Source organism: Chiloscyllium plagiosum, chromosome 9 (assembly GCF_004010195.1).
Source record: "Chiloscyllium plagiosum isolate BGI_BamShark_2017 chromosome 9, ASM401019v2, whole genome shotgun sequence".
NCBI classification, from domain to species: Eukaryota; Metazoa; Chordata; class Chondrichthyes; order Orectolobiformes; family Hemiscylliidae; genus Chiloscyllium; species Chiloscyllium plagiosum.
The window spans coordinates 24461624-24471272 of NC_057718.1; positions in this window are offsets into that span (position 1 = coordinate 24461624).

Here is a 9649-nt window from a genome sequence, read left to right on the forward strand (position 1 = left end):
CACAATATACGGTGGTTTTGATAAACGTGTTCCACAGCGATCATCCTCTGTCTAATTCGCCACTTGACAATGCCCCATTTGTAAATTCTGATCCAAGGAGCTGGGGTGGAGGGTGGGGGGAATGCTGAAAACATTTTCTGTCTTTCTCACTCTCTCTTTCTGAGTCGTAATTTGCTGCTCTTTTTTCCCTGACACATAGCCAACTCATGTTGCATGGGATGCTGACACAAGCCAGGTCTGATCCATGTACTTTGAAAGGCTCTTTAATAATTTTGTCTCACCCTTGGTCAGTACAAGGACAATCGGGCTGGGTATGACAGGTTGTGAAAGTATTTGAGAAGGGCTGAAAATGATTATCCTTGTTAAATCGCAGGACACGCGGCGATCTGGTTTACATCTGTTTGAAGAATTGTTGTTGAAGTGCTGCACTTAAAAACTGAATCAACAAGTTTGTCTATCAGTGTAATCTAAGGAGGTCCTTGGAGGATAAAGATGGACTTTCTGATCGTTCATTATTTCGGCTCATCATTTTGATCATATCCCCAGCTCACTCCCACAATACTCTCAAGCCCCTCTCCCACTATACCCTCTACCCCACTAAGTGCAACACCCTCCAGCTCACTGGATCCTCTATCCCCTCCCCCTCTGTACCCTCTACCCCCTCCCAGTATATCTTCTACATCTGCTCCCACCAAACCCAACACGTCTCCCACTGTACTATCTACTGTCTCTCACTGTACCCTCTAACCTCCTCCCACTGTACCCTGTACCCTGTTCTCCCCTATACCTTCCACCCCCTCTCCCATTATATCCTCTACTCTCCTGCTATATCCTTGACCCTTTCTCCCACTATACCTTCTACCCCAATTCTATGTTAGCCTCCTGTACTACACGCAAAACAGAACTTTTCACTGTACTTATGTACATGTGACAATAATTAATTAAATCAAATCTGCCCCCCTTTTGCCCCCATTCCCAATATACCCTCTACCCAATGTGACTGCTCCCCTTCTGGTCTGCTTAATTCTGTCTCCTTCTACAATATTTTCCCTTCTCTTGGTCTGCCCTCACCTATTGCTCCACACTGTATAATTACTCTGAAGATGTATTCTGTCATGTGCTTAGACCTCACATTTAGCTCTTCCTTCCTCTCATTCTGTGACCGCTCCTCCCCTTTCTGATGCCTATTCTTTTCTATGTTCATTTTTTCCCTTCAGAGTTACTTTTCTTTTTCAAGATACTGCTGTCAATAGGAATAACTTATCCTTTGACATGGTGGCTTCATCTTGCATAATAAGCCTCCTCACCTTTAGTGCTGCTTTATTCCAATCTCTCTCCCTATTCTACGTGCCTGCTGGATTCAGTCAGATTTATATCCCATAAATACCTCTTCAGTTTCACATGATTACCCTCCCCTTTCAAGGTGACAGTCACCTCTGATGAAACTAAGTATCCAACTATGGATTTTCTCCTTATCTAGGATAATTTTCTCCACTCAGAACATTTTCGTCCTCACCATTCTTTCTAATATTTATTTCACTTTCCGTTGATTGCTCCCTCTTCTGAACTAAGTGATTCTCCTCTCCTTTCATATCAGTGTTTTCCTGCTGTGTAACTGTCTCACATTTTGTCTTTGTGACAATTCCTACTATTTTATTTGCCTATAAAATGGTTTTTAATGCAACTGCTCTTATTTAGAGCCTTTCTCTTTCTCTCCTACATACAGGCTGTAATCTGTGATGAGAATGTCTGAGAAAACTAATTTAAAAAGTGTTCCCACTTTGTTACTCCCTCCTGTAAAACTCCTCCTTGCTACTCTATCCTGTAAAACTACATTGTATTGTGTAGTCTCTCTCCCGCTCTCTCTCTCTCTCTTTGGTAAAACTGCTTTCCCTTCCATCGCCTTATAGTTACCCTCCCCTGAAAAACTATTCCTTCCTACATAGTCACCCTCTCTTTAAAACTGTTTAGTGAGTCTCTCCTGTAAAAGAGCCTTCTCCAGTATAGTAACTCTCAGGAAAACTGCACTGTTTTGCATAATTTTTCCTGTAAAACAACTCTTAGATATAAATTCCCTTTATCTCCAGTAATATTGCCTTCTCCTATGTGGTTGCATTCTTCTGCGTAGTTATTGTTTCCTGTAAAAATGATTTCATCTGCAAAGCCATTTTGTGTTAAAGTCATCGAGTTATAGAGTCACACAGAATGGAAACAGATCCTTCTTTCCAACTAGTCCATGCTGACCATGATTCCAAACTAAACTTGCCCCAATCGCCTGCATTTGGCCCATATCCCTCCAAACTTTTCCTATTCATGTACTTATCCAAATTGTCTTTTAAACATTGTAACTGTACCTGCATCCATCACTTCCTCTGGCAGCTCATTCTACACACAAACCACTTTCTTTGTAAAAAGGTTGCCCCTCGTCCGTTTTAAATCTTTCTCCTCTCACCTTAAAAAATGCCTCCAAGTTTTGTACTCCCCCACCTTCAGAAAAAGATCTTTGCTATTCACCCTTATAGACCTTATAAACTTCTATAAGGTCACTCCTCAACCTTTTATGTTCCACTGAAAAATGTCCCAGTCTTTCCAGCCTATTTTTATAACCCAAACTCTCCATTCCCCCCATCATTCTGGTAAATCTTTTCTGATCTCTCTCCAGTTTAATAACATTTTTCCTATAACAGGGTAACCAGAACTGTGCACAGTACTCCAGAAGAGACCCTGCCAAAATCCTGTATAATCTCAACATGATTTTGCAAAACACAATTTGCTTATCTAGTCTCTCTCACCTGCTAAGCTGCTCTCTCCTATATATGATGAGGAGGTGCTGGTGTTGGATTGGGATGGGCAAAGTTAAAAATCACGCAACACCAAGTTCAAGTTCAACAGGTTTATTTGGAAGTACTAGCTTTCAGAGCTCCTTCGTCAGGTAGCCAGCTACTGAACGCTAGTATTTTCCAAAAACCCTGTTAGACAACAACCTGGTGTTGTGTGATTTTTAATTCTCTTCTATATAGTTACTTACGCCTGCAAAAATGCCCTCTCTTACCTAAAATCCTGCAAAAATGCTCTCCCGTATATAGTTATGATCTGCTATTTATGCACATTGTCGATACAGCTCACTTGGCTGGGTCCCAATGCAGAGTGATGCCAACAACATGAGTTCAATGAAGTTACCATGAATGAATCTCCTTCTCAATCTCTTCTCTTTGTCTAAGATATGGGGACCCTCAGGTTGAATCATCACTTGCCATCTCTCCCTCCTGAAACAAAAATCCAACTTTTGAATAAAGTCAATAAGATCTTTGAACAAATAAATGAAATAGGGATAGAAGCAGATGCTTTGGCCCTTCAAGCCGACTCTACTATTCAATAAGATCATGGTTGATTTGTTTTAAGTTTGAATTCCACTTTGCCATCTACCACGGATAATCCTTGCATCCCCTCCTTAACACAAATCTATCCACCTCTATCTTAAAAATATTCAATGACTCCACCCCCATCATCTCTGAGGCAAAGTTGCTTATGAGTTGAATGTTGGGTTTAGATTAAATTAGATTAGATTTAGATTAGATTAGATTACAGTGTGGAAACAGGCCCTTCGGCCCAACAAGTCCACACCGACCCGCCGAAGCGAAACCCACCCATACCCCTACATTTACCCCTTATCTAACACTACGGGCAATTTAGTATGGCCAATTCACCTGACCCTGCACATCTTTGGACTGTGGGAGGAAATCGGAGCACCCGGAGGAAACCCACGCAGACACGGGGAGAACGTGCAAACTCCACACAGTCAGTCGCCTGAGTCGGGAATTGAACCCGGGTCTCTGGCGCTGCGAGGCAGCAGTGCTAACCACTGTGCCACCGTGCGGTTCTTCAGAATGGAGACAGTGGACCTTCTGTTCTGAAGTCAGAACGAAGCTAATTGCCTTAATGCCTTTTCTCCACCTGTCATAAACTCAACAGTGCAAACAATTTATCCATTAACTCCATGGAGGAGTGGGGGAGGGGTGGGGTGGGATGGGGTGGCATTACCAGGAGTAGAGTGAGGACAGCCAAATACCCGGAGCAGAGTACGGATAGTCAGTGAGCCAGAGCGGGGTGTGGATGGTAAGTGACCCGGAACGGAATGGGATCAGCCAGCGGCCCAGAGCAAAGTGAGGACGGCCAGCTAGGCTGCTGACTGAAGTCATTTGTCTTACAAATGATGTAGTTAGGTCATTGTCCAAATGTCTTTCAGTATTTTAAAACAAAACCTTTTCAGAATACATAAACACACTCCTTTCTCCATTTAATTTTAAAGCCAAAATGCCATAATACAATAACATCTATATTATACTTCTTTCACCGTATCTGTAAAACGGGTCTCATCTGAGGAATGACTGTTTTTATAAAGCAGCACTCTCCTATATTATAACTCACTTAATAAACCATTCTGTCCTATACGGTCATCCTCCATTGTAAAACCATGCTCCTCTACATATTTACTCTCTTTTGCAAAACTTATCTCTTACATAATCACTGTCTACTGTAAAACTGCACTCTGCTGTGCAAGTATTCTCTCTTGTAAAATTACACTTTTTTGTCTAATCATACTTTCCTGAATAAGCTATCTCTTATATATAGTTACTCTCTCCTTTAAATATGCTTTTCCCTATATATTTATTCTCTCCTGTAGAACATTTCCAGTTTAAATGTTTACTTGTTGCTATAAAACTCATCTCTTTCATATGAGTTCTCAGTGTTCTCAAACTATTCTCTTCTCTCTAGTTACCTTTTGCTGAAAACCTGATCTTTCCCAGATGGTTACTTTTTCCTGTAAAACAGTTCTCTTTTATTGTTAAATCTATGCTATATATGTTTATTACAGTTAGCAAGATCAATACAACATCAAAACAATGTTTCAACCTGTTTCCTACATCAAATATCACAGAGACTCAATCCCAGGTAAATATGATTCCAATCTCAGATTCTTTCTATTTTTACTTAACTGACTTTCCCCAATTTCCTTTCCTTGAAATACAAAGACAAATTTTCAATTGCTATTCAAGTTTGGTATTATGGAGTTCTCACAGTCCTGATAAGCTAAACTTTCTGAGCTCTACAGATTTGAAGACCTCTATACAATTGCTTTATCAGTTGAGGCATAGATTATAGGATAAAGGACGTTATGTTGGAGCTATATAAGACCTTGGGTATGCCATAGTATAGTACTGCACACACTTCTGGTCACTACGCTATAAAAGGAATTGGTTATACTTGATGCATGAAAATGATTCTTTTAAAACACATCATTAGTGAAAGACTTCCTGGAGAGTAATGGAGATTTGTTCATATTGAGAGAGTTTGCAAGTGAACAAACTAAATGGTGTCGAATTCTTCAGATGGATGATTCTGGAGCAGTTTACTGGGACCTAGGGGAAAACTCATCACTTGAGAACAAAGCTTTTTAGTTTTATTTTGGCATAGTTTGCAGAGGTCTTGGCTGAAATGAGGTGTTCAAAAACATCCTAAGAAAGGGATGCAGTTTAGGATTGTCAAGAAAGAGGTTACCTCAAGTATAATGAGTTCAGTTTAAAAGTTCTAGACCAGAAACATTTGGTAAAAATGCTAAAGGGTTACGTGAAGCTGAGAAAGCCCAAGCTCAGCCATTTGACAACCCATGAAAGAGGATATCTGATTCTCCAGATGAGGAATTGAAGTCACAGTTAGGTTAAACCATATAAATGTTGAAGAAAAGGAAATTCCCACTGGTGTGAGTATTATAAGGGATTGTTGTTGGGATTAATGGGATTGTATTACACTGTGTGTTTTGAAATTTTCAAAAGAGTGTTATATGTAAAGAGCTTGGTTTATTCTATTTTGTCTTCCTTGATTTTACATAATAAACTTTTGATTTATTGTTAATGCAGAATCTGCATCATTTTGTGCTTGTGTTTAAGAAAGAACCACCTCATTAAGATCAAGAAAAGAAACAAATATGATCTCTCAAGCCAGATTTCAGTCTGAGATCTGACTTGTGCAGTAACAGCACCATCTGGGATTCTAATAAGTGGCAGATGTTTAAAGGAACATTTCACAATATAAATATATATTCCAAAAAGTAATGATGTTGAGGTGCCAGTGTTGTACTGAGGTGGACAAAGTTAAAAATCACACAACACCAAGTTATAATCCTACAGGTTTATTTGGAAATACAAGCTTTCGGAGTGCTGCTCCTTCATCAGCTAGCTAGTGGAGCAGGATCATAGGACACCAAATTTATAGCAAAAGATCATAGTGCCATACAGCTGATGCAATATATTAAACAAACCTAGATTGCTGTTAAGTCTTTCATCTTGTGGAATGGGTTGTAGATTTTGATTCATTAATATGTAAATCCCAGATCTTCTTTCAAGTCACATTCCCAAAATAACTGACATCTCAGCTCAGACAACGCATTAAAGGTGTAAGGTTAGAGTCTGTCTGTACTCCAATCTTGAGTCAGACCAGTTCTATTTCCAAAGTAGAAATTCATAAAATATCACATGGATTGACTGCCTACAGACAGACAAAAAGACACACAGACACTCTCTCTCCCTCTCTCTCTCTCGCTCTCCCTCACATGCACACACACACACACACATATATGTCTATAGCGTGAAATGCATTTGTTGAGTTGTGATTGCAGATACATTCTATTTTGTTCAAAAAGCACAGAATCTGCAGACAGTCAATGCAGGCAGTCAATCCATGTCACATTTTATAAATTCCTACTTTGAAAATAGAAGCAGTCTGACTCAAGATTGGGATAGAGACAGAATCTACCCTAACACCTTTAATGCATTGTCTGCACTGAGATATCATTTTTTTAAATAAAACATTAAATTATCTCAAGAATGTGATTTGAAAGAAGCTCTGGGATTTATGTATAAATGAACCAAAACCTGCAACCCATTCTAAAAGATGAAAAATGTAACAGCAATCTAGATTTGTTCAATATATCGTACCAGTTGCATGCGTGACACTGACATCTTTTGCTATAATTTCTGTGTCTTATGATTTTGCTCCACAGTTACCTGACGGAGCAGCATTCTGAAAGCCAGTACTTCCAAATAAACCTGTTGGACTATAACTTGGTGTTGTGTGATTTTTAACTTTGCCTACAGATTGTGTGCTTTTTAAACAAAATAGAATGTATCTGCAAATACAATTCTGCAAATCTAAATTCGCCCCATAAACATATATGTGTGTGTGTGTGTGCGTGTATGTGTGTGTGTGCATGTGTGTGAGGGAGAGAGAGTGAGCGTAAGAGAGAATGAGAGTGAGAGAGAGTTTGTGTGTGTGTGAGAGAGAGAGAGCGCGCGAGAGGGAGAGAGAGTGTGTGTCTTTGTGTGTGTGTGTGTGCATGCTTGATAGTGTGTACGTGAGTGTGATGAAGTACATGGCTGTGAGAGGGTGTGTACATGGGTGTATGTGTGAGAGGAGGAGTGTGTGTGTATGTGCTTGAGAAAGAGTATGTGTATGAGAGAGGGTCTGCATGAATGTGTATGTAAGAGTGTGTGTGTATGTGTGTGCATGTGTACTTGTGTGTGATTTGCATTTGCAGAATTGTATTTGCAGATACATTATATTTTGTTCAAAAAGCATGCAATTTGTAGGCAGTCAATCCATGTTTATAAATTTTCTGAATTCCTACTTTGGAAATAGAACCAGTCTGACTCAAGATAGGAATACGTACAGACTCTAACCTCATACCTTTAATGTGCTGTTTGAGCTGAGATGTCACCTTTTCTTTTATAAAACCTCAAGTTATCTCAGGAATGTGACTTGAAAGAAGTTCTGGGATTTCCATATAAATGAATTGAAACCTGCAACCCATTTTGAAAGATGAAAGACTTAACAGCAAACCAGGTTTGCTCAATATATCATATCAGTTGCATAACACTATGATCTTTTGCTATAAATTCTGTCTCCTATGATCCTGCTCCACAAACTACCTGATGAAGGAATAGTTGTCCAAAAGCTTGTATTTCCAAATAAACCTGTTAGACTATACCCTGATGCAGTGTGATTTTTAACTTTGTCCAACAAGTAAGAAAGATTCCAAAAGACAAACCCACCATCTATGGTTAACTAGAAATGTTAAAGATAGTGCCAAACTTAAAGAGAAAACACATAATTATGCAAACATAAATAACAATATAAAAACAGAAACAAGTGACCAAGGCATTAATGAGGAGAGGAAATAGGAACCTTTAACTGTGCCAATCCAAAGGCTGTCATTAGGCAGTATTTCCTAATGCAAAGACATCTGGTGTCACTCCATCTCATAAGTATCAACCTCACTGATCTGAAAAGTAACATCATCTTGTACAATGAAAGTGTATTCTCCATGTTCCCACTTGACTTCAAGTTGCAGGAAAAACTTCCATTTTCTAGATTATAGCCACCCCAAAAAGCATATGGCCTCTCACATGCTTCCACCCATTGTAAAGTACATTTCATCAGCAGGTAAACATAATAGGTATAAAAATAAAACACACAAAAATATAATTCACCTTCACATATTTCTCACACAGAATTCAATTTCTTGGCATCTTTCCTCCAAATTTTGAAACTATTTTAGCACAGTCACATTCTAGATAATGTATCTGCTAATTTTTCAATTCATACATCGAACAAGGGTGTCACTGGCTATGCCAGCACTTTTTGCCCATCCCTAATCCCCCAGAGGACAGTTAGGGGTCAACGACATTGCTGTGGATCTGGAGTCTCATGAATGGCAGTTTCCTTCCCTAAAGGACATTAGTGATCCAGATTGGTGTTTCCCAATAATTGACAATAGATCAGCGGTCTCAGTAGGATCATGATTCCAGATTTGTATTGAATTCTATTTCCACCATCTGCTGTGGCAAGGTTTGACCCCAGGTTTTGAGAACACGACCTGAGTCTCTGGATTAACAGTCCAGCAATAATGTCGCCAGGCAATTGTCTCCCCACTATTTCGCTATCTTTTCCAGCATCATAAACAATTTTTATACTAAATGGTTCATTTAATAAGTTGCATTAAATTAAACTTGCATTTCAAGTTTTAAAATTTTCAACAAAATCTAAGGGATTACGATCAGTTTATATCAGTGTTTCTTTGCAATCATGATAGCCTTCAAAATGTTTAGGAGCCAATAAAAATTTCAAAGTCTCCTTTTCCACTTCAAACTCTTATTCTGATGTTGGCTCAACTTCTTAGAAAAGTGTCCCACTGGCTTTTCTGTCACCAATTTGTTGTCTTGCATTAAGATCGCACCTCCCCCAAATCATGAGCATCAGTTGCCATCTTAAAGATTTAGTAATGTCAGAGCAGCTAATACTGGCTCATTTATTAGGATTGTCTTAAGCTTCTCAAAATCTGCCAAACAGTCTGTCTGCTGATCAGAATTATTTTGCCTGTTTTTGTAGAACAAAATCTGGTAAAAGTTTCAGCTATTTTTCTGAAGCCATGCACAAATTTCCAATAAAAATAAACACACATTTTCAGAAATCTCAAGATTCCCGATTTAGTTTTAAGAAAAGGGAATTCAATCTGATTCTTTACTTTTGCTGCTCTTCGCAAAATTTTCCATATGATATATGCTAGGTAAGTTACCCTTATTTTTGTGAAATT